Here is a 24,021-nt window from a genome sequence, read left to right as displayed (position 1 = left end):
ATTTCAGACCATAATGTCATAGAATTAACAGTTCATTCCAAAGCAAGTGAAAACAGAGATAAGCAAGAAATGAAAAAGTGGAAGGATATGGAAAAATACAACTTCTACAGTGAAAAATATAAAATGGTCAGAAATAAATGAAGAATTAAACAAAGATTGGGATAACATTTTCGTAAGCGATGACATAAGGGTAAATACGGAGATATTATATAAAATATTAGAGAAAATAGTGGATATATATACCGAAGAAGAAAAGTAAACATCATTCATGCATACCAAGAGACAGAAGGATCTTGTTCCAGAAAATCAGAAAGTGGAAAAAAGGTCTTGCAAAAGAAAAAAATGCATGGAAAGTTATAGAACTAAAAAGTAAGATAGAAAATGCAGAAACAAAAAGATTATACAATCAAAAGAAAATGAAAAACGGGAATTGGAAGAAAAAACCCTATTAAATATCAAGAAAACAAAACCCCAAACTATTATACTCATATGCGAAGAAGATGAATAAAAGAAGAATAGAATAGGCTCTCTGAGAATTGAAGGGAGATTAACGAATGAAAAAAAGAAAAAAAGGAAATTTGCAACATACTGGCAGAACGTATAAGAGAGAATTCACCCCTAGAATAGATAATGAAGATAATGATATAGAAGTAAGGGACGAAAATAGTGGAATATTTAGCTGACATAGAAATTAATGAAGCTGATATTGTGCAGGCAATTAATGAAATTAAAAATGGAGCTGCTGCAGGGCCTGATGGAATCCCTGCTATTTTGTTAAAGAAAGTAGTTCATTCTATCGCAAAGCCACTTGCCATATTATTAAGACAAAGTGTAGATACAGGCAAGATTATGATGAGCACAAATTAGCATATTATCACCCCTACTTTCAAAAGTGGATCAAGACTTGAGGCAAGTAATTATAGGCCTGTGAGTCTAACATCACATATTATGAAAGTGTATGAAAGGGTAATGAAGAAAAATATTATGAAACATTTAATAAAAAATAATTTGTTTTTAATATAGGACAACACGGTTTCGTACCCGGAAAAAGTACACAAACCCAACTGTTAGTCCACCGTGAGAACATATTCAAAAATATGAAAAGCGGAAATGAAACAGATGTGGTTTATCTAGACTTTGCAAAGCTTTTGACAAAGTAGACCATAATATATTAGCAAAGAAAATTAGAAAACACAATATCGTAGATAAAATAGGAAGATGGTTAAAAGAATTTTTACACAACAGAAAAACAGATAGTCATTGCAAACGATGAGAAATCGGATGAAACCAAGGTAATATCCGGTGTGCCACAAGGTACGGTGTTAGCTGCAATGCTGTTTGTTATTATGATTGAAGACATAGACAGTAATGTTAAGGATTCGGTAGTGAGTAGTTTCGCTGATGACACAAGAATAAGTAGAGAAATTACTTGTGATGAAGATAGGAACGCTCTACAAAGAGACCTTAACAAAGTATATGATTGGGCAGAGGAAAATAGGATGGTATTTAACTCTGATAAATTTGAATCAATAAATTATGGAGACAGAGAAGGAAAGCTATATGCATATAGGGGACCTAATAATGAGACAATCACAAATAAGGAAGCAGTTAAAGACCTTGGTGTGATGATGAATAGGAACATGTTATGCAATGATCAAATAGCAATTCTTTTGGCAAAATGTAAAGCAAAAATGGGAATGTTGTTACGGCACTTCAAAACAAGAAAAGCTGAACACATGATTATGCTTTATAAAACATATGTTCGTAGTCCACTTGAATATTGCAATATGATATGGTACCCACACTATCAAAAGGATATTGCACAAATAGAGAGTGTACAAAGGTCCTTTACAGCTAGAATAGAAGAAGTTAAGGACCTTGACTACTGGGAAAGACTACAATCATTAAAATTATATAGTCTAGAAAGGAGAAGAGAACGCTACATGATAATTCAGGCATGGAAACAGATAGAAGGAATAACAGAAAATATCATGGAACTAAAAATATCAGAAAGAGCAAGCAGAGGTAGATTAATAGTGCCCAAAACAATACCAGGAAAAATAAGGAAAGCACACAGGACATTAATCCACTACGCACCAGCATCGATAATGCAGCGTCTATTCAATGCGTTGCCAGCTCATCTGAGGAATATATCAGGAGTGAGCGTAGATGTGTTTAAGAATAAGCTCGACAAAACTGCATCCCAGACCATCCAAGATTGGAAGATGCAAAATATACCGGAAGATGTACTAGCAACTCTCTGGTAGACATTAGAGGTGCCTCACACTGAGGGACCTGGGGCAACCCGAACGAACTGTAAGGTCTGTAAGGTAAGGTACCCCTACCGCAAACAACTTCATTCGACCAACATCCATGTTTGCAATTTATTGCTCAGTTAGGCCGAAAGTAGCACTGTGTTTTCTACTTTTCTATGAGCTGAGAGAGGTAGTACCTACTGCTTGTCAAACGATGTAATAGAAAATTGGAATTGGAATGAGAAGCTGGATAATTCGATGCCATTTCTTCTTTTTTAATAAAAAGCTTTACACGTTTAGTATTTCTGTTCCTGATTAATAGATATGTGACCAGGAATTACAATATGTCATTGTATAGACAACGTAAAACGCATGCAAAACAACTTTCATCAAAGGCCTTGAATTGCTTTTACTTAGTAAGGAACACAAAATGAGTCCCACCCCCAGTTCCATTAGCGCTAACCGCTCTAGTCCACACAACGGCTGCCGGTTACACTACAATGCTCGAGGTTTAAGGTGGAGAGCTTTTATAAAATTCAAAAAAATAGTTTTTTTTTTTAACATTCAGTATATCATCCTTTCTTTAACGCTGAGGACTGGCTTACAGTTGTTTTTTTTTTCTTTCTTTCTTTTTCCTAACTTACAAGTACTTGATTTTTAATGAAACACCTTAACCTTTTGAATGGCATTTTAATCTACATAACTTTCACTAAAACCCTTTCCAAGGGCGAAATTACCATTCAATAAAATCTTTGTGAATCAATAAATTAACTATTTTTAAACTTAAAATCTTTATGCCCCTGTTTTCACCCGCAACCTCCAGAATATTATAGTGTTACTTACTGTATTTAAATTTTTTATTTATTTATCTTTTTTTTTCAACCAAAAAATTAACATGTTTACTTAATTACAATCTATTATTGAGTAATCTTAAAAAAGAAAAACAATCTCCCACGTAAAGATGTTGCCAGCAGTCTTCCTTTGATAATATACAGCACGAATCGCTTGTGTCTCCGGGCGACGTCCCTTTTCCCACAAACTGGTGACGAAAGAGCTGCTAACCGTCCTCCTGCTGGGTTTCGGAGACCCTGAAGGACTCATGGCGTTGGACTTATCGTCACTTTCTTTTACCAAGTCGAAAAAAGCTCCCTGAAGTCCATTATAAGAAGAAACAAAGTTAAAAAATGCGCCGAAGTTTCTTCGCGCTCAATCAAGTATTCTGTTAGCCACAGCGGTTAATCAAGGCTGTTATGATGTTCAGCGGGCCCTTGAAAAACTCTCAGGTCATAGGCCTTGGTGGCCTGCGTTGTTCGCGTTTGCCAGAAGTACGCTCTTGGCTAAAATTTAACTTGAAATAAAAATAAAAGCTACTTATGGGCCAAGAGGACTGCAGTTTTTGGTATGTTTTGATGATTGGACAGGGGGTTTTAGGATCTGAAGGCAGACAGAAAAAGTCCAGACAAATAAAAGTCCCGACAGACAGGACAGACAGAACCAAAAACAACAGACAGACAGCCATCTTCAATAGCTTTCTTTTTAGCAGAAACCCAAAAGGCCAAAGGCACTTAGTAACTGATCTGCCGCTTGCTAACATTGGCAAACAGTATGGCAAAGGAAACACGTAGTATCAAGTGACGAATAAAACCCTAAGGCATTCATAGGACTTCAAGGAATAAAACCTGGAGTACCTGGAAGGCTGTCTGCTCCCCTGGAAAATGTTTTGGCATCTAAAAGCGGCCCACACACGCTTCAAAAAAAAAAATTTTTTTTTGGGGGGGGCCAATTCCCCCCCCCCCCCCCCATTTTTGATGTCAAAATTATTTGACATGAAATTTGATCGTTGTGTGGTTTGTAATTTGATGGCCTAAAAAAGGCTTTTTTGATGTCAAAATTTTTTACTGAACTCTGATTTTCAGTAGATATTTTTTGAGGCCAATCGTCAAAATAATTGTGCGTGTGTGGTACCTAGCAAATAAATTTGCGGCAAATTTAGTTAGTGATTAGACATCAATCTGAAAGAGGAACGTGGTGCGCGGCTCATTGCGTCATCATGGCTCCAACAAAAACATGAAAAGAAATTTCCTTCTTTGCAGCTTAATGATGTTTATAGAAGTTTACCACAAAACGTTTGGAACATTTAAAAGTGAGTGGTTATAGTGACAGAAAATAAAAAAGAGATGGGCATATGAAGACCTCTTCTTACCAGAAATTTTTCTCCTCTCTTGCTCTTTCCTCTCCTCTTAAATCTTATTCATTCCATCTTTGGAATGCTTAAAGGGACCAATAGCTTTTTATGTACTTATTGCACTTCCTCGTGCTGGGAAGTCCTTCATTTATATAATTATTATATAATAATTTTATATATATATTATAATATAATAATACACATATAATTTAATACCTATATCATTTAAATTAAAGGAGCATGACCAAATCGTTCACCGAACCACCAAAATACCATTGCTGGGCCCACCTTTCCGTCCCTTTCGTTTGATATAATGCGCTTCAACGCCTAAGCCAAAGGACCAACGCTGTATATGCATCCATGATGACACTCGGGAGCAAAACTGAAAATTTGATGAGAAGTTTGAGGCGTGGTAGGGCGCAACGTCAAACCGTCAAAATAATTTGACATAAAAAAATTTTGAGACCAAAAATTTTGAGCGTGTGGTGGGCCCGCTTTTTAAGAGTCATGGTTGCTGTTTCCCAGACTTGAAAATTCGACCTTTTTGTTTTTTGGTTTATATTCCCCCCCCCCCCCATACCGCTTAAAAAATAACCATGATGCTAGCAATGACTTTATCCTATATTTCTTTCATAAAAGAAAAAGTTCAGATCGATGATATTTAAATATAATTTTTTAATGAAAGTGGGTGAAAAAAGGTCAAGATATTTCTAAAAGTACCAAAATTATGTTTCTATTTTCATTAGGTTTTCAATGTCTTACTCAAATATTTGGCAAATAGATTTCTACCGAATAGTATTTCGCTAAATTAATTATCAATATTTACTGGCCAATCGCTCTTCAACTGAGAAAAACGCCTAATGAATCATATCATTAACAGAATATCACTGGATAACAATATTCGAAGATTTTACAGTATTTCTAGACTGAGGTATTAAAACAATATTAAGACAGCATACCTTATCAAGCGGGAAATGAAGCCTTGTGAACCTTCGGAATCAAAGAGTGTGGTAAGCCTGAAATCTTTCAGAAGTCGCGAAATGAAATGCTTAATGATGGATTCTTCCAAATCCTCGCTTTCCGACGGCCAATTTTCTTGCCACCACTCAACAAAGGCTTCAGAGTCCTCAGATGTGACGTTTCGGCAAACTTCTTGAGCTCCATCGTCAGTTTCCGTAAACTGATGACATTCGTGACTCAAGGCCAGCCCAGTCAGGCACAGGAAAACTGCGGTCGTTTTCATGATCTGAAAATTACGTAAAATACAGAAATCTGAGGAGTGTCTTGATAAGGAAAGAACAAACTAAAACTCAATCATCTTTCTCAACTTATGACGCTTGACTGAGATGGATCAGAAAACCATCTTATTGCGACTTCTTTGTGCGTAACTTTCTCATAGGTGGCGCCTGTTGTAGTCCAGACATGTTTGGCCTTTCTTGCTGGTCTTTTATCGATGTTCCTTAATTGCACTGACCATAAGTTTTGTGGTAGAGCAAACATGCTATTTGTTTATATACTCATATATAATGGTGTGCGAATAAAAGCAACAAAAGTTTTAGAGAGCTCCAGGAAATACATGAATATTTCTCTCCGAAAGAAATAAATAAAACAGACATACTGGTAACAGGTAAGTGACCCATAATTCAAGTGGCAGGTACTGTCGGCCAAAAAACTCGTGGCAGAGTTTCATAATTTTTCGTTCACCTTCCTGACGCACGATTCATGCCTTATTTATCTATTTTTCTTTTCAAAGATGGAAGAAATCTGTGTATAAACGTTAAAACGGTCACGGATATCGTTAGAACATTATGTTATGTGTTATTGTGTAAAACTATTTTCCATATAGTAAAATTGACATGAACGAAACGAAGTGATAAAAAACGTCATATCACAACCATAGATATACATTACCAAATAGATAGGAGACACCTATCACTAGTAGTATCGCATAAACATAGTCCTTAAATTATCATTTCAATATTAAGTTGAAGGTAGTTGAACTATTCCATTTGTTAAATTTTACAGAAAACATTGGAATCTCACAAAATGCTATCAAATTTAAATACAAATAGAAAAAAAATGATATCTTAACAGTGTGAACCAGGCGACCTCACTCTATTGCTTTTGATGTTATGTGCACGGGAATCTAATGTCAATATGTCATTTATCGGTCTAAGAAACATCCCTCGATGAGCGAGAGAATTATTGCACTGCATTCGGTGCAAGTTCCTGTTGGAGAGATATCAAGAAAGCTTAATAAACCGGAGAGAATCATACATAGATGAATAAAATTGTTTAAAGAACGGCAAAATTTAGAACATGGACCTAGAGGTGGAACACCTCGAAGCACCACATGAGAGCAAGACAATACAGTAGTGCAAATGTTGCTGAGCAACATTCGTTTGGGAACTTTGAATTCTAGTGTCTCGTCACGACATTGCTGAACCAGGAATCATAACTAGCTCTACGCTTATGACTGGTGTCTGATGAATATTTTAGATGGAGAGGAAGAGATTTTTAAAACTACACTTGAAGTCTTTGATAGCTGTCTAATGAATAAGTCTAATGAATAAGCAAACTTATCTTTGATGGATGAGAGATTGAGTTAGGCTTACTCTTTTTGCTTTGTTTTTATCGGTGGCCAGTGAATACCACGGATAGGTAGGGAAACGGTTTCAATGATGCATGCATTTTTTTCTTCAAAACCTAAAGAATGCATTTTATTTGGAGATACTTTATTGACACCGGCCTAATACTTCCATCACTCCTATACGCCACCTCCGCTCTCTTCTACATCTCAGGCGACTAGATCCGACTTCTCACTACGAACTCCATCTCGTGAAAGCATCACTAATGATAACGGTTATTTTAAAATTCCCCGCACCGACAACGGACGCCTTAAAATGCATGTTTATAAAATATTTTCTGTTCAAAGAAACTTTATCTTTCATTCCACAAAATATGTGCATACACTCGTGTTACACCCTGTAGCCGTCAAAGAGCAACCCTTGATTAAAGCAGTAGGTTTTTCTTGGAAAAAAAAAACAACAAAAAAACATATGAAATAGACTTAAACGAGAACGTCACCTGTCATATTTCTTATTCTTTCAGCTACTTATAATATGCTTATGGCAGTAGGTCTAGTAGTTATACATGTGAAACTAATTTGAATTAATTTCTATTTAGAGGAAACGAATAGCTACAGAAAGATCAACCTAAGAAAGCTTTAAGGAAAGTAAGCCTTTCTTAATGTATTCGTCAGTTTTGACTCCCACAGCTTTCCAAGGTGTCCAAATGAAACACGATGATATGCAAGGAATTCGATAAAAAATAAGACTGAATTATATTCGTTTGATTTTTTTATGATTGATTTTTGACTTTGAATAACTAGGTCTGAGTTAATTATGTTAAGCAATTATGAAAAGGATAAGAAGAAAGGCGAACATGGCTAATAAAACAAGAATAACGGGAATAGTCAGATAAAGCAGATTAATATATATATATTATATGATATATATATATATATATATATATATATATATATATATATATATATATAATATTGTCGATTTAAATATTCATTAATATTATGTATCCGAGAGAGTATGCTACTGAAAATAGACCTAGGCTAATCTTGTGGGAAAATCAGAAGTCCAATTTATGCCTACTAAATGTGTCATGCAAATTATATTATTTGTCAAAGGACAAAATTAGTTTAACTAAACATCGTTTTCAAAGAATATTAACGCCTTGATGTATTATTTATCGGCTGTAGGAGACGAAATTACAACACCCCAGTGCAGTACGATACGTTGAGTCAAGACTCGAGCGGCAGCAAAGCCAACTTCAAAATCTTCGGTATGCTGTCACGAAGCTAGCTAGAGTTGAGATTAAATTAGAAATCGTGGACCCATCGGTATATATTTTCGTTACTTTGCAAAATAATTATCTTTAATACGTTGAATAAGTCTACTCAGTTCTAATGTAATTTATTTCAAGTATAGCACCTTTGAAAGGAAATGTTATTTATTGTTAAGTAAATAATCTGGCACCTGCATATGGCAATATTTCCATAACGAACAATGAATTAAGAAACTACGCCAATTCTTCGTTGGCCGTCTGTACATAGATCATTCGTTAGAATACATAATTTATTAAGAACGTGACAGTGCAGTACTATATTACTGAAAGTCAGTAGTAGTTAACAGAGGAACTAAAGATGGCTGAAACTATGGGGAGTAGTCCGACTAAAGGTTGCTTAAGCGATTAAATCAAATTACAAGATAGTTGTAATTTCAAAATATATTTTTGTAGGCAAGAACTTCTTTGCAATCCCAAAGGTCGGAGGCTAAGATTCATTCTCTATTATGACGCAAATATCACAAGTCTTTTGCAATATTTACCCGCAAAGTTTATGAAGATATTAGTCAGGTAGACTGCCAATTCATGGCATTTGCTTTCAGGGAATCGATGCAAGTTCTTCGCCCAGTTGTTTACAAAGACTAAATATGTCATTTTCAAGGAGAGAGAGAGAGAGAGAGAGAGAGAGAGAGAGAGAGAGAGAGAGAGAGAGAGAGATTCTTGCATGTTAGTAAGTCATCAATATACTATATTGTTTAAAGTGATTCTGAGAAAATGAGAGCAGAAGCTTCTGGAAGTCAAAAGATCACTGGATTGGTTCAACAAACAATGATTAATCCGCAACTTACACTTGCTCAAAAGGCTAAAAATCGTTCTGCAATATATATATTATCTATATATATATATATTATATATATATATATATATATATGTGTGTGTGTGTGTGTGTGTGTGTGTGTGTGTGTGTGTGTGTGTGTGTGTGTGTGTGTAATTGTAGTAACAGCCACAATCCCTTCTTAACTTCATGAATGATATATATATATATATATATATATATATATATATATATATATATATATATAAACCTGTGTAAAGATCTTTTCCAGAAAGATCGGGGACTATAGGCAGTATCAACTCAAGGCCAAAAAACAGCCTCCTCAAGAAGTTCTAATGAAAAGCAAGTCATCGCTCTATTTCTGATACTATGTAACAAATTAGCTCATTTTTCTCTAAATAATTCTAGCAAACGTTTCATTCATACAACTTTCATTCCAATGGGCATTTTTATTTTTAGCTCTCATCAAATCATGATCCAAAAAAGCAACCGAAAACTAGCAATTTTTCACAAACACAAATACATACGTAGTACGTTTGTCCATTTTCTAATTGAAGTGTGCCTTTTTATTTTGTATTCTGTGTGATTAATGCTTTTTGCAAACTTTGATATTTTCCACATTTTTCTGTATTTTCATTTGCATTCACAATTTAATTAACTTAGTTATTTTCATTGCTTAATCATTGCACATTTAATTAAATTTAACACTTGTGAATTAATTTGCATTTACTTACAATTCTTTTCAAGTTTTATTATTGTTTAGCACTTGTGGATTAATTTCAATTGTGATAAATTAATTTTGATTTAATTTTACTTAATTTGATTCAAGAATTAATTAAACTTTACTTTGTTTTCAAGTAACAGTAATTTTCCCTGATATTGTGAATTTCACTTATAAATTTTGAGTTTAATAATAAATTTTTGTATTTAAAATTCTTATAAGTGTTTTCTTTATCTTTCACCAGTATATTTGCATTTGATTATATTGATGTTAGGTAGAAACATAGAGTGGTAATTGATCTGTTTTCCTTCATTGACTTGAAGTGACTTAGAACCAGGGAAGTACTTAGACTTCTGAAATCAGGGAAATACTTAGACTTTTAAAGTTATTGATGGAGTGATGCCCTTTGATTAATTTAATTACTTACAAGATTGCCTCACACTTGTTTTGTTGAACTTAGTCTGATTTTCTGCAATACTGGTAAGTTGCTTAAGGGATCACTGTTGCCGTTAGAGTATTCAGTCGTTTAATACCTGTGATGAGGGTTCAGGTGTCTGGCTTTTGTGAGGTATCAGTTAATGAATGGATACTTGGCACTGCGTCACAATATATACATACATACATGCACATGTAGCTTGATGTATGTATATGAATCACGGTAATATGTGTATATATATATATTATATATATATATATATATATTATATATATAGATATATTAATATCTATCTTACTATATATATCTACTATATATATATATTATAATATATAGTATATTTAATATATATATATATGTACACGTTATACATATTCATACATACATAGAGAGAGAAAGAGAGTAAATTGCAGTTGCTTCATCTTATCATCCTGAGTCCTGACATATGAGATTTGCTTTAAGAAATATACTATTTGGATATAGTATAAACATTTGAATAAATGAAATGGTATGATACTTTCAATAATTATAAATATGCTTTGATTGCATAAAAGGGAAACCTATAGACATAATTCTATGACTGGTAAAACAAAACGAAAAACATTTTTACATTAACCACTATGCTGCTGCAAGAGCCTTAGAGGTTTCGAGGAAAAATATCTTGACTCATGTCTTTGAACAATTAGCCATTTATACTATTTGTATATGCAATTGGGGACAGATGACGAGCAAATTCCATAAAGGGGGATTGACATCTGGTCACGCTACGGATACGTCCTTCAAAAGTTATACCTTTCATTACACCTCAGTTTTATCTGCAGAAAAGAAGTATTTCCCAATTGCATAACTAAACATCGACAAGCCAATGGTTTAAGAATTATAATGATATAAGAATTATGAAGAATATATAATAAAAAAGGAATAATGAGAGTGATATAGGAGGACTGATTGTAGCGAAAGAAAAATCAGTGTGATGAAGGAAATTCCTCCATAAGGTATCAATATCTAAGTAATGATTTTTTTCATATAGAGATTTACACTTTAGGATATGAAAGGGTGATAGTGATAATGATAGTGACGATAATGAAGTCTTAATATTCTTTTCCCCACATAAGATTTCTTCTATCGAGAGGTCGTGATCATGATGATGATGTCATCAAGTGATCACGTGAGCAGCACCTGACTACACAAAAATCAGAGAGATTATTATTCTTAATCTTTTGTTTGTTATTTTCATATTGATAGCCCTGCCTATAATTTCTTTGGTAGTATTGTCTTCCTTGACATTTAAGCTACGAAACTGTGTGAAACACAAGATGATAAAAGATGAAGGCACTGTGGTCTCATGTAAGGAAGGAAAGAATATATTTTATATTGAGAATTTCATGTTTATTTCACTATAAATGTTTTAGCATTAAGTTTATTGAAGTACTAATTCTTATATAATTATAATCCTTAAATCATTGGCTTGACGATGTTTAGTGATGAGATTGGGAAGCGCTCCTTTTCTGCAGGTAAAACTGAGGTGTACTGAAAGTTATAATTTTTAAAGACATCCCTCAGGAGAGATCAGAATTCTTAAGATGTTGCCTATGTGAACTCTCGAGAGCAACTGAGAGTTTCCAGCCTTGTGATTGGCTTATCAACAGCCAATCAGGAGCTTAGTAAGGGATGGGCCTAGACATCAGATGCACGGTTGATGTGAATCTATTATAGTAAAATAGAGGAAGAGTCTTGGGAAAAGGTTAATGCAACTTTAAGACACCGGACGTAAATCGACAGCTTGTGGTTTTTATAAATTCTTATAAATGTTTAACAATTCAACTTTTCTCTCTGGTTGACGATTATCGACCTGCTTTGAATACTTCTCCGTATGTCATTTCTTTTTACAAAAATGAAGAGCAGATGAATAGATATATAATCGTCATTTTTTCTGTTCATTTTTTACTTCACTCATTTCGGAGTTCCACTACCCGGAAAGAGATGAAAATGAAAAATAATAACGAGCAGTTACCGCTTCCTGAAAAATGAATGTGCTATTAGCATAATGAGAGGCGAACACAGAGCTGGTGTTTCCTGGCGAAAAGAACGAAATGAAAATGAACTTATGTCAGAAGGTCATCGATGCATCTGTCCCTAAGGTAGTAATTTCATCTCGTCGAAATGAGTGAGTGATGCTTTTTATTAGCGAATGTCAAACTTATTGCATGGGATCTATCTATCTATCTATCTATCTATCTATCTATCTATCTATCTCTATATATATATATATATATATATATATATATATATATATATGTGTGTGTGTGTGTGTGTGTGTGTGTGTGTGTGTGTGTGTGTGTGTGTGTATTTGGTATTTTAGGAAACAGCAAAAGAAAGCAATACGAAGATCGACCGATACACTACTGAACTCATACATGTATTACTCCCTAGGCTTGAATCTCTGACTCTCTCTCTCTCTGGTGGAAATCAACAATTCGTGATTGCTTTTCTCCGCCCCAATGACTATACTCCAGTTGCAAATTGGGCTAAAGGTGCATTCCCTAACTTTTCAAATCACCTGATGGCCAAACATTCGCTCGTCAGAATATAAAATATTTACTTTTTTGGGGGTCTACTTTCTTAAGACAGTTGACCTTAGGGCTAGTTATATTTTGGGGGGCTACTTTCTCAAGACAGTTGACCTTAGGGCTAGTTATATTTTGGGGGGCTACTTTCTCAAGACAGTTGACCTTAGGGCTACTTTCTAAAGACAGTTGACCTTAGGGCTAGTTATATTTTGGGGGGCTACTTTCTCAAGACAGTTGATCTTAGGGCTACTTTCTAAAGACAGTTGACCTTAGGGCTAGTTATATTTTGGGGGCTACTTTCTCAAGACAGTTGACCTTAGGGCTAGTTATATTATGGGGGGCTACTTTCTAAAGACAGTTGACCTTAGGGCTAGTTATATTTTGGGGGGCTACTTTCTCAAGACAGTTGACCTTAGGGCTAGTTATATTTTGGGGGGCTACTTTCTCAAGACAATTGACCTTAGGGCTAGTTATATTATGGGGGCTACTTTCTAAAGACAGTTGACCTTAGGGCTAGTTATATTTTGGGGGGCTACTTTCTCAAGACAGTTTGACCTAGCTAGTTATATTTTGGGGGGCTACTTTCTAAAGACAGTTGACCTTAGGGCTACTTTCTAAAGACAGTTGACCTTAGGGCTAGTTATATTTTGGGGGGCTACTTTCTCAAGACAGTTGACCTTAGGGCTAGTTATATTTTGGGGGGCTACTTTCTCAAGACAGTTGACCTTAGGGCTGGTTATATTTTGGGGGCTACTTTCTCAAGACAGTTGACCTTAGGGCTAGTTATATTTTGGGGGCTACTTTCTAAAGACAGTTGACCTTAGGGCTAGTTATATTTTGGGGGGCTACTTTCTCAAGACAGTTGACCTTAGGCCTAGTTATATTTTGGGGGCTACTTTCTCAAGACAGTTGACCTTAGGGCTAGTTATATTTTGGGGGGCTACTTTCTGAAGACAGTTGACCTTAGGGCTAGTTATATTTTGGGGGCTACTTTCTCAAGACAGTTGACCTTAGGGCTAGTTATATTTTGGGGTACTACTTTCTCAAGACAGTTGACCTTAGGGCTAGTTATATTTTGGGGGACTACTTTCTCAAGACAGTTGACCTTAGGGCTAGTTATATTTTGGGGGACTACTTTCTAAAGACAGTTGACCTTAGGGCTAGTTATATTTTGGGGTACTACTTTCTCAAGACAGTTGACCTTAGGGCTAGTTATATTTTGGGGGACTACTTTCTCAAGACAGTTCACCTTAGCTCTAGTTATATTTTGGGGGACTACTTTCTCAAGACAGTTGACCTAATAGGGCAGTTATATTTTGGGGCTACTTTTCTCAAGACATGACCTTAGGTCTAGCTATATATTTTTGGGTGGGAACTACTTCAAAAACATTGACCTTAGGGCTAGTTTATTATTCTTGGGGGGTTAATTTCTCAAGGACAGTTGACCTTAGGGTAGTTATATTTTAGGGACTATTTTTTAAAGACATTGACCTTAGAGGCTAGTTCATATTTTGGAGGGGCTACTATTCTCAAGACAGATGACATTAGGGCTAGTTATTATTTTTGGGGGGGCTACTTTGATCAAGACAGTTTGACCTTAAAGGGGACTAGTTATATTGTTGGGGGGTAATTTCCTTCAAAGGGACTAGTTGACCTTAGGATTTTTGGGGGGTTATATTTTTGGGGGCTTACTTTCTTCAAGACCAGTTGACCTTAGGGCTTAGCATTCATATTTTCAGGGGAGCTACTTCTTCGAAAGAACAGTTGGACCTTAAGGGCTAGTTATAATTTTTGGGGCTCTTTCTTCAAGGGACAGTTGACCAGGCCTTTAGTTAGGGGAAATTTTGGGGGCTTACTTTCTCAAAGACAGTTTGACCCTTAGGGCTAGTTATAATTTGGGGGGCTACTTTCTTTGAAGGGGGACGTTTGACTTTTAGGGCGAGTTATATTTTGGGGCTAACTGTCTCAAGGACCAGTTGACCTTAGGGCTAGCATATTCTTGGGGGGCTTACTTTTCAAGGACAGTTGGACCTTTTAGGGCTAGTTTATTTTGGGGTACTACTTTTCAAGACAGTTGGGGGGACTTTAGGGCATTATTTTTAATTTGGGGGAACTACTTTCTTCAAGGACCTAGTTGGGACCTTAGGGTTAGTTATTTTATTTTGGGGGAACTACTTTCTCAAGACAGTTGGAACCTTAGGGATAGTTAGAATTTTGGGGACCTTTACTTTTCTCAAACGACAGATTGACCTTTAGGGGCTAGTTATATTTGGGGGACTACTTTTCTTTTAAAAAACAGGTTGGAACCTTAGGGCTATTTATATTTGGGGGGTACTTTCTCAAGGACAAGTTGACTTAGGGCTTAGTTAATAATTAGGGGGATACTTTTCTAAAAGACAGTTGACCTTCATAGTTTTGGGGGGCTACTTTCTAAAGGACAGTTGGGACTAGTACCTTTCTTACAAAGACAGTTGACCTTAGGGTTAGTTATATTTTGGGGGACTACTTTCTAGAGACAGTTGACCTTTGGGCTAGTTATATTTTGGGGACGCTACTTTCTCAAGACAGTTGACCTTAGGGCTACTTTCTAAAGACAGTTGACCTTAGGGCTAGTTATATTTTGGGGGGTTACTTTCTTAAGACAGTTGACCTTAGGGCTAGTTATATTTTGGGGGACTACTTTCTAAAGACAGTTGACCTTAGGGCTACTTTCTAAAGACACTTGACCTTAGGGCTAGTTATATTTTTGGGGGACTACTTTCTAAAGACAGTTGACCTTAGGGCTACTTTCTAAAGACAGTTGACCTTAGGGCTAGTTATATTTTGGGGGACTACTTTCTAAAAACAGTTGACCTTAGGGCTAGAATCGGACCATATACTCCCCTCCAGCAGGATAAGGAATACTCAAGCCAACAGGGACCAGACAGCGCACCCCAATCCACCGAGAACATCGCGCCCCTTGGAAGACATGAGAAGACCCAGCGTCAGCGAAAGGCAAGTAACATCCTTGGTCAGGTCGCTGAGACCCCGCCCAACACGAATCAGCAGCCGTTAACCAACGTATACCATTTGGGGACACACACACACACACACACGCACGCTCACTCACTCAAATTTAAATCATACACATTTATGTATAAACAGAAATTATATCTTGTACCTTTATGCATGCTATAAAATATATACATATATTTTTATTCCTGTATTTAGATTTCTATATTCATTTTCATTCCTGTATGTAATTTTGTAATTTTTATCTAAAACCAACATGTAACATATTAAATTTTAAACATACATTTAAGGAAACTCTAGCACATGACATTGTATTTTGAATATTTATTTAACCACTGTTTAAACTTTCACTCTTATTGTCATACTAAATATGTCCTTATGTCCTTTGTATCCAAAACAACGCCCTTAAGCTGTTAATCCCTAGACTAACCAGTACCTATACCTGAAGGTCATACCTCCCACACGATGAAATAAATAGGCCGAAAGGTCAGATTGTAAATCAGTAGTCGCTTGATAATGCCATAAGGCGAAACAGCTGTCATGACAAAATTCAATAAATGGAAGAAGGAAGTCTGCGTATTTTTCACCAGAAATTGACGAACGAGAATCGAAAAAAACTTCGTCGGTATGAAGACACCTGCAAGAAACTTATTGATGCCACTAAAATTGTATTAGAGAAAAACTATGCCCTAAAAGTATTGGAAGAAGTGGCCGGGCATGGACACGATGTAGGGAGGTAGAGAAGATACTCCGACACCGTATAGAAGAATCCGCAGCAAGAATCCAGCAACCCGTAAGTTCAATGCCTTTCATATAGGCAAAAAATGGGTTATACAATGCATAATGGGTTGAATACTTGCATATACAACTGTGGCAACCTCTGGCGCGGCATAAAAACCCCTAAGTTCAATGCCTTTTATATATGCAAAATATGGGTTATGTAATACATAATAGGTTGAATACTTGCATATGCTACTGTGGCAACCTCTGGCGCAGCGTAAAAACCCGTAAGTTCAATGCCTTTTATATATGCAAAATATGGGTTATGCAATGCATAATGGGTGGAATACTTGCATATACTACTGTGGCAACCTCTGGCGCGTCGTAAAAACCTGTAAGTTCAATGCCTTTTATATATGCAAAATATGGGTTATGCTATGCATAATGGGTTGAATACTTGCATAGACTACTTTGGCAACCTCTGGCGCGGCGTAAAAACCCGTAAGTTCAATGCCTTTCATATATGCCAAATATGGGTTATGTATTGCATAATGGGTTGAATACTTGCATATACAACTGTGGCAACCTCTGGCGCGGCATAAAAACCCCTAAGTTCAATGCCTTTTATATATGCAAAATATGAATTATGCAATACATAATGGGTTGAATACTTGCATATACTACTGTGGCAACCGCTGGAGCGGCATACCCGTAATCAGGTGCCTTTTATATATGCAAAATATGGGTTATGCTATGCATAAAGGGTTGAATACTTGCATATACTACTGTGGCAACCTCTGGCGCGGCGTAAAAACCCGTAAGTTTAATGCCTTTTATATATGCAAAATATGGGTTATGTATTGCATAATGGGTTGAATACTTGCATATACAACTGTGGCAACCTCTGGCGCGGCATAAAAACCCGTAAGTTCAATGCCTTTTATATATGCAAAATATGAGTTATGCAATACATAATGGGTTGAATACTTGCATATACTACTGTGGCAACCTCTGGCGCGGCATAAAAACCCGTAAGTTCAGTGCCTTTTATATATGCAAAATATGGGTTATGCTATGCATAAAGGGTTGAATACTTGCATATACTACTGTGGCAACCTCTGGCGCAGCGTAAAAACCCGTAAGTTTAATGCCTTTTATATATGCAAAATATGGGTTATGCAATGCATAATAGGTTGAATACTTGCATATACTACTGTGGCAACCTCTGGCGCGGCGTAAAAAAACGTAAGTTCAATGCCTTTAATATATGCAAAATATGAGTTATGCAATGCATAATGGGTTGAATACTTGCATATACTACTGTGGCAACCTCTGGTGCGGCGAAAAAACCGGTAAGTTCAATGCCTTTTATATATGCAAAATATGGGTTATGCAATGCTTAATGGGTTGAATACTTGCATATACTACTGTGGCAACCTCTGGCGCGGCGTAAAAACCTGTAAGATCAATGCCTTGCATATATGCAAAAAATGGGTTATGCAATGCATAATGGGTTGAATACTTGCATATACAACTGTGGCAACCTCTGGCGCGGCGTAAAAACCCATAAGTTCAATGCCTTTTATAATAGGCCAAAATTTTATGGGTTTGATATGGCAAAATAATGGGTTTGAATACTTGCATATACGACTGTAAGGCAACCTCTGGGCGGGTTGTAAAAACCCGTAAAGTTCAATTGCCTTTTATATATGCAAAATACTGGGTTTTTATGGCAAATGCCATAAATGGGCGAATACTTGCATATAAAACCCCGTAACTGTTGGCAACCTCTAGCAACGGCGTAAACACCCGTAAGTTCAATGCCCTTTCAAAAATATTGGGCAAATAATGGGCAATACAAGCAATAATGGGGTTGAATATCTTGCATATACTAACTGTGGCAAACCTCTGGCGCGGCGTAAAAACCCGTAACTTTTAATGCCTTTCATATACGGCAAATAATGGGTTATAAACAATGCCCATTAATGGGTTTTCAATACCTTTACATATACTACTGGTGGCAACCTAAATGGCGCGGCGTAAAAACCCTGGGTAAGTTAAATGCCTTTCATATAATGCCAAATAATGGGTAATGGGTATGAATACTTTGCATATTCACACCTGTTGGCCAACCCTGGCGCTGCGTAAAGACCCATAAGTTGTCATGCCTTTTTATAATGGCAAAATAGGTGTTTATGCCTATGCATAATGGGTTGAATACTTGCATATACTACTGTGGCAGACCCTCCTGGCGTGGTGTAAAACACCGTAGTTCAATGCCCTTTTTTTATATATTCAAAATATGGTTATGCAATGCATATCATGTGTTGAATACTTGCATATCTACTGTGGCACCTCTACACGGCGTAAACACCCGTAAAGTTCAATGCCTTGTCATATATGACCCAAATAATGGGTTTATACAATGCATACGTGGGTTGATACTTTGCTATACTACTGTGGCAACTCCCTGCGCGGCGGTTTAAAAACCGTAAGTTTAATTGCCTTTTTCATATATTGGCAAATAATGGGTTTAGACAATGCATAATGGGTTTGGAATACTTACATATACCTACTGTGGCCACTCCTCTGGCGCGGCGGTAAAACCCGTAGTTTTATGCCCTTTCATATAAAAAATGCCCAAATATTGGTATAATGTAATTGCATAATGGGTTTTTGAATAACTTGCCATATTTTACTACTGTGCAACCTCTGGTGCGGCAAAATAAAAACCCGTAAGGGTTTCCATGCTTTTTATTAAATGACAAATAATGGGTTATTTTATTGTAATACATAATGGGTTTTGAATACTTGGCATATACCTAACTGGGGGCAACCTCTTGGCGCGGCGGTAAAACCCGTAAGTTTTTCACTGCCTTTTTCATATATGAAATATGGGTTATGCAAAAATGCCCGTAATGGTTTGAACAACTTGCATATTCCTAAACGTGTGGCAACCCTCCTTGGTTTCCAACGGCATAAAACCTGAAGTTCAATGGCCTTTCCATTATGCAAATAAATTGGGTTTTAATTGCAAAATGCAATATGGGTTTAATAACTTGCATATCTAACTGTGGCAACCTCTGGGGTTTGCGGCGTAAAAACCCATAAGTTTTTCAATTGCTTTTATATTGCAAATAGGTTTGCAATTACATAAATGGGTTTGGATACTTTCCATAATCCTACTGTTGGCAACCCATCTGGCGCGGCATTAAAAACCTGTAAGTTCAATGCCTTTCGTATATGCAAAATATGGGTTATGCAATGCATAATGGGTTGAATATTTTCATATACTACTGTGGCAACCTCTGGCGCGGCGTAAAAACCCATAAATTCAATGCCTTTTATATATGCAAAATATGGGTTATGCAATGCATAATGGGTGGAATACTTGCATATACTACTGTGGCAACCTCTGGCGCGTCGTAAAAACCCGTAAGTTCAATGCCTTTTATATATGCAAAATATGGGTTATTGGCAATGCATAAGGGTTGGGTTGAAATACTTGCATAGAACTACTTTGGCAAACCCTCTGGCGCGGCGTAAAAAACCCGTAAGTTCAATGCCCTTTCATATATGCCAAATATGGGTTATGTATTGCATAATGGGTTTGAATACTTGCATATACAAAACTGTGGCAACCTCTGGCGCGGCATAAAAACCCGTAAGTTCAATGCCTTTTCCTATATGCAAAATATGAGTTTATGCATACATAATGGGTTGAATACTTGCATATACTACTGTGGCAACCTCTGGCGCGGCATAAAAACCCGTAAGTTCAGGGTGCCTTTCATATATGCAAAAAATATGGTTATGCTATGCATAAAGGGTTGAATACTTGCATATACTACTGTGGCAACCTCTGGCGCGGCGTAAAAACCCGTAAGTTTAATGCCTTTTATATATGCAAAATATGGGTTATGTATTGCATAATGGGTTGAATACTTGCATATACAACTGTGGCAACCTCTGGCGTGGCATAAAAACCCGTAAGTTCAATGCCTTTTATATATGCAAAATATGAGTTATGCAATACATAATGGGTTGAATACTTGCCTATACTACTGTGGCAACCTCTGGCGCGGCATAAACCCGTAAGTTTCAGTGCCTTTATATATGCAAAATATGGGTTATGCTATGCATAAGGGTTGAATACTTGCATATACTACTGTGGCAACCTTCTGGCGGCGTAAAAAAACCCGTAATAATTTAATGCCTTTTATATATGCAAAATATGGGTTATGCAATGCATAATAGGTTGAATACTTGCATATACTACTGTGGCAACCTCTGGCGCGGCGTAAAAACCCGTAAGTTCAATGCCTTTAATATATGCAAAATATGAGTTATGCAATCCATAATGGGTTGAATACTTGCATATACTACTGTGGCAACCTCTGGTGCGGCGAAAAAACCGGTAAGTTCAATGCCTTTTATATATGCAAAATATGGGTTATGCAATGCATAATGGGTTGAATACTTGCATATACTACTGTGGCAACCTCTGGCGTGGTGTAAAAACCCGTAAGTTCAATGCCTTTTATATATGCAAAATATGGGTTATGCAATGCATAATGGGTTGAATACTTGCATATACTACTGTGGCAACCTCTGGCGCGGCGTAAACACCCGTAAGTTCAATGCCTTTCATATATGCAAATAATGGCTTATACAAAGCATAATGGGTTGAATACTTACATATACTACTGTGGCAACCTCTGGCGCGGAGTAAAAACCCGTAAGTTTAATGCCTTTCATGTATGCAAATAATGGGTTATACAATGCATAATGGGTTGAATACTTACATATGCTACTGTGGCAACCTCTGGCGCGGAGTAAAAACCCGTAAGTTTAATGCCTTTCATATATGCAAATAATGGGTTATACAATGCATAATGGGTTGAATACTTACATATACTACTGTGGCAACCTCTGGCGCGGCGTAAAAACGTGTAAGTTTAATGCCTTTCATATATGCAAAATATGGGTTATGTAATGCATAATGGGTTGAATACTTGCATATACTACTGTGGCAACCTTTGGCGCGGCGTAAAAACCCGTAAGTTCAATGCCTTTTATATATGCAAAATATGGGTTATGTAATACATAATGGGTTGAATACTTGCATATACTACTGGGGGAACCTCTGGCGCGGCGTAAAAACCCGTAAGTTCAATGCCTTTCATATATGCAAAATATGGGTTATGCAATGCATAATGGGTTGAACACTTGCATATACTACTGTGGCAACCTCTGGCACGGCATAAAAACCTGTAAGTTCAATGCCTTTCATATATGCAAAATATGGGTTATGCAATGCATAATGGGTTGAATGCTTGCATATACTACTGTGGCAACCTCTGGTGCGGCGTAAAAACCCATAAGTTCAATGCCTTTTATATATGCAAAATATGGGTTATGCAATACATAATAGGTTGAATACTTGCATATGCTACTGTGGCAACCTCTGGCGCGGCATAAAAACCTGTAAGTTCAATGCCTTTCGTATATGCAAAATATGGGTTATGCAATGCATAATGGGTTGAATACTTGCATATACTACTGTGGCAACCTCTGGCGCGGCGTAAAAACCCATAAATTCAATGCATTTTATATATGCAAAATATGGGTTATGCAATACATAATGGGTTGAATACTTGCATATGCTACTGTGGCAACCTCTGGCGCGGCGTAAAAGCCCGTAAGTTCAATGCCTTTTATATTTGCAAAATATGGGCTATGCAATGCATAATGGGTTGAATACTTGCATATACTACTGTGGCAACCTCTGGTGCGGCGTAAAAACCCGTAAGTTCAATGCCTTTTATATATGCAAAATATGGGTTATGCAATGCATAATGGGTTCAATACTTGCATATACTACTGTGGCAGCCTCTGGCGTGTCGTAAAACCCCGAAGTTCAATGCCTTTCATATGTGCAAAATATGGGTTATACAATACATAATGGGTTGAATACTTGCATATACTACTGTGGCAACCTCTGGCGCGGCATAAAAACCCATAAGTTCAATGCCTTGCATATATGCAAAATATGGGTTATGCTATGCATAATGGGTTGAATACTTGCATATACTACTGTGGCCCCCCTGGCGCGGCGTAAAAACCCGTAAGTTCAGTGCCTTGCATATATGCAAAACATGGGTTATGCTATGCATAATGGGTTGAATACTTGCATATACTACTGTGGCAACCTCTGGCACGGCGTAAAACCTGTAAGTTCAATGCCTTTTATATATGCAAAATATGGGTTATGAAATGCATAATGGGTTGAATACTTGCATATACTACTGTGGCAACCTCTGGCGCGGCGTAAAAACCCGTAAGTTCAATGCCTTTTATATATGCAAAATATGAGTTATGCAATACATAATGGGTTGAATACTTCCATATACTACTGTGGCAACCTCTGGCGCGGCGTAGAAACCGGTAAGTTGAATGCCTTTTATATATGCAAAATATGGGTTATGCAATACATAATGGGTTGAATACTTGCATATACTACAGTGGCAACCTCTGGCGCGGTGTAAAAACCCGTAAGTTCAATGCCTTTTAATTTATGCAAAATATGGGTTATGCTATGCATAATGGGTTGAATACTTGCATATACTACTGTGGCAACCTCTGGCGCGGCGTAAAAACCCGTAAGTTCAATGCCTTTCATATATGCAAAATATGGGTTATACAATGCATAATGGGTTGAATACTTGCATATACTACTGTGGCAACCTCTGGCACGGCGTAAAACCTGTAAGTTCAATGCCTTTTATATATGCAAAATATGGGTTATGCTATGCATAATCGATTGAATACTTGCATATACTACTGTGGCAACCTCTGGCGCGGCGAAAAACCCGTAAATTCAATGCCTTTCATATATGCAAAATATGGGTTATGCTATGCATAATGGGTTGAATACTTGCACATACCCGTAAGTTCAATGCCTTTTATATATGCAAAATATGGGTTATGCAATTCATAATGCGTTGAATACTTGCATATACTACTGTGGCAACCTCTGGCGCGGCGTATAAACCAGCAAGTTCAATGTCTTTTATATATGCAAAATATGGGTTATGCAATGCACAATGGGTTGAATACTTGCACATACTACTGTGGTAACTTCTGGCGGGGTGTAAAAACCTGTAAGTTCAATGATTTTCATATATGCAAAATATGGGGTACGCAATGCATAATGGGTTGAATACTTGCATATACAACTGTGGCAACCTCTGGCGCTGCGTAAAAACCCATAAGTTCAATGCCTTTTATATATGTCAAATATGGGTTATGCTATGCATAATGGATTGAATACTTGCATATAATACTGTGGCAACCTGTGGCGAGGCATAAAAACCCGTAAGTTCAATGCCTTTTATATATGCAAAATATGGGTTATGCAATGCAT

Source organism: Macrobrachium nipponense, chromosome 1 (genome assembly GCF_015104395.2).
Source record: "Macrobrachium nipponense isolate FS-2020 chromosome 1, ASM1510439v2, whole genome shotgun sequence".
NCBI lineage: Eukaryota > Metazoa > Arthropoda > Malacostraca > Decapoda > Palaemonidae > Macrobrachium > Macrobrachium nipponense.
Note: the sequence above shows the minus strand (reverse complement) of the source record.